Source organism: Carassius auratus, linkage group LG48F (assembly GCF_003368295.1).
Source record: "Carassius auratus strain Wakin linkage group LG48F, ASM336829v1, whole genome shotgun sequence".
Lineage (NCBI taxonomy): Eukaryota > Metazoa > Chordata > Actinopteri > Cypriniformes > Cyprinidae > Carassius > Carassius auratus.
In genome coordinates this window covers 102,137-105,718 of record NC_039300.1, presented here as the reverse complement: position 1 = coordinate 105,718, position 3,582 = coordinate 102,137, and the positions used below count along the sequence as shown (strand labels likewise).

At 41.0% G+C, this 3,582-nt stretch overlaps 1 pseudogene; it reads left to right on the top strand.

The window, feature by feature from the left end:
- Positions 1-1,925: 1,925 nt before the first annotated feature.
- LOC113068706 (uncharacterized) lies at positions 1,926-2,097 on the top strand (annotated as a pseudogene).
- Positions 2,098-3,582: the final 1,485 nt, after the last annotated feature.

The window sequence follows — 3,582 nt, the reverse complement described above, 5'->3', positions numbered from 1 at the left end:
GTACTGCGAAAAATAGGTTTTCCTAAGAGGTTTATAGCCTGGGTGGGACTGCTGTACAAGGGACTAGTCAGCAAAATCCTTGTAAATGGGCATCTTTCCAAAGCTGTGAACATACACAGTGGTGTCCGTCAGGGATGTCCTTTATCTACTCTCCTGTTTGTGGCTTGCATCGAGCCACTGGCACAGATCTTTAAAAAAGGATAAATGGATCAAAGGACTGGACATTCCTGGAACGGGTGGACTGACAGCACCCTGTGCCTTATACATGGACAATGTAACTCTTTTAGCCACGGACATTTTATCTATATAAAAGAGCACTGGACTTGACTGACTGGTACGGTCGGGCCACCGGCGCCAAACTCAATAGAAACAAGTCCGAGGCACAGCTCTTCGGGTCGTGGGGAGACATATACACAGGAGGACTTCACTTGGTTATTCAAGACAATGATTTTAATATGTTAGGTGTTAAATTTGATAAAGAGGGGAAAGGACAGGGAAACTGAACTGACATGATAGGGAAAGTTAGAGAAAGGCTGGGGTTTTGGGGACTAAGACAAATAATGATGGAGTGCAAGGTTTTAATTTTTCAATCTTTGATTTTACTTGTCTGTTCTGTTTTTATTCCCCCTTGGTAGTTCCTAGTGAAACTGGAGAGGGCGTTTTTTTACTTCCTGTGGGGGTCAAAGTGGGAGTGCTTGAAGAGGGAGACCGTGAAGAAAAGACTGGAGAACGGTGGAAAAGGCCTCCCAGACTGTTTTTAGGCAGCCGCTTCACCGACCTGCACATTAGCTATGCCATGACCCCAACCAATAGAAAACAAGACGACTGCAATGGTGCTATTTTGGATGGGGTCTTACCTAAGAACATTGAAAATTTTACCAGTGTACTTGAAAACCCCGGTGTCTTTTAACTTGCCTAAAGAGTACAGTTTTACATAAAAAAAAAGTTGTTAAAGAAATACCTTTTAGAGTGAAGATGTCACCATTTTAACTAATCACAAGTCTTTAATTTCTGTTGTGCAGGACCGGGAACTGGTGAGTCCAGTTCAGGTTTGGTGGAATGCGACTCACCCCACTCTCCAGAACAGGCACAAGGACTTATCATGGATGGTGGCTCATGAGATCCTCCCGGTCAGGGCGGTTATGCACTCCAAATGCATGGCCAAAAACCCCATCTGCCCAGAGACCGTCCACCACCTGCAGCGCTGCGCGGGACCTGAGGGCCAAGACCGGCCCCCTGAATTTCACGTGCCTACCAGCGGGTGGGGCCTAGTTCAGGTACCAGCTCGCCATCCTTGGGGTGGGCCGGGGCTTGAAGGACTTGACGGCACAGGAATTTACCTCGCTCTGGCTCACCCTCAACATCATCAAGGATGCCTTCTGGGCCACTAGAAACCTGCTGGTGGGGAAGCGTGTTACGGTAACCCTCCATGCATGCAAGCTAAAGGTAACATCAATGCTGCAGGGGTACCAGACGACGATATTCGGATTAGGGGGCCGAGGTCGTACAGAGAGAGTCCTGGCAGGCACCAGACCCTGGCTGCCCGTAGATGCACCCTCAACACTCTGGCTATGGGAACAGCGGGCCAGCAGGCTGGAAGAGAGGGTATCTTCACTCAGCCCACAAAGTGGCATCTCATGTCCCTGTTCTGGAGAGTGGGCTGAAGACCTACTTGATAAGGATTCACCCCTGGTCTTGCACAACAGATGATTATTATTATTATTTTTTTTTTTATTGTGTTTTATCTATGGAATTGGATTTATTAACTTATGGATGAGGCTTCTTTGCTTTTTTAATTTGTATTTTACTTTTGAAATCTCCATGTGTATTTAGTATATATAATATTGCTTGTTTTAATGTGTGCTTAACAAGAAAATGTGTGTGAAAGTAAAAATGCAAATGGGAAAAATGAAAATGGTGACAATAAAACTTTTTCGAAGGAAAATCAGTTCTGATCAGTTTAACATCTGATACGTACCCTATCCAGGGACTACATATTAAAAGGATTTTTAGATCATGGAGCCGGGGCTTGCTCTGTCCACTCCACGATTCGGCCTGGTATTGCAGTGTCTCCAGGAACAGTGTGGTTCCCCTTTCTGGGGATTGCCGTTTATTGTGACGAATAGCAGAACAAGGAATGAAGTCTGCCATTGCAGATGCTGTGGTTTATTGCGAACTCTCTTCTGATGCGCCCTCCTGGGGTCTTGGACTTTTCCACGAACAACGAACAACGCGGACCCTGATGGGTGGTTTAGTTTGAATTTAGCACAGACCTTCCTTTTTCTCTTGGAGGTTTCTTGGCTCGAGATTCTTTAATATCCCTATTCACACAACTTTTGAGAGGTACATTGAACTCTGCTGCTTCGGGCTCCAACAAGTTTTAAGGTTAGGTCTTTTAATTATTTATTTGGTTATTTATTGTTGTTTTTAGGCTGTTGGTGCCTCCATGTTGGCTGTCCGTGCCGGTTCGCGGAGGCGCCACAGCGTGCGCCACAGCATGCGCTTTCCTTTTAAAGAGGTGAAAGGTAAGCTCCTGAGGATGTCACGTCTTAACTTCTCCAGGAAGCTAATACAGTAGCCTACAGTAGGTGGCCAGCCTATCTGGGCCGTACTGCCGTGCGTAACTGTAATTCAGTCGCCTGTTAAAATCATTTGTGAAACTACCGCCAGGTGGCGCAAAGGGATGGATTGCGAAATTAATGTAATTGTAAAATGAGATAAAAGAAGGAAGTAAAACAACAAAAACATTATGATATAACATTGTAACATAAAAAAAAAAAATAACAATTTGTTAATTTTTAAAATGTAGGATAATCTTAGGCTACAGTCTACTAAACAAAAATTAAAAGAAGACCTTTACACAAAGGATCATATGCATGCTATTTTTATTAAACAGTAAATAAATATAAGGCCTATATATATATATATATATATATATATATATATATATATATATATATATATATATATATATATATATATATATAAGCTAAATGTTTTAATTTCATTTTCATTTCGGTTCATTGTTGGTTTAAAAAAATCTTCAGGTTCCATACGCAGAGCGAAATGGGAACGGTCCAGCATTTAGCAATAATTAGTTTTAACTGTTATTATTCTTGATTTTTCAATCTACCAACACTGCATTTTTGAATTATGCCTTATGTGTGACCAAAAATTAAGTATTATTTGTTTCAGCTGTTTGATCGCGCTGTTGCCTCACGCACATATTCACTGGAAACAGCAGTCGTTCACCAGACATTTGGTTGAGCACTTTGACATATTGTTAATTATGATTTTTTTCCATCGATACTGAAACGCACACAGCCTATTTACCTCATGAATAATAGTTAAGCTTCAAATGGGCAACATCACGAATATGGAAATGCTTGAATTTCTCCCGATTCAGAAAGCCCAACTTTACCTTATGCTTAGTTTATATTATTATTATAATTTTTTTTATTACTAAGCCTAAATTATTATAAACTGCAATTATATTTGTCCATTAGAATTATATATTTGTAATTATTGTTTTGTTGATACATTTTTTAAATTTAAAGGATTTGTTGTAAAATATTTTCTTAT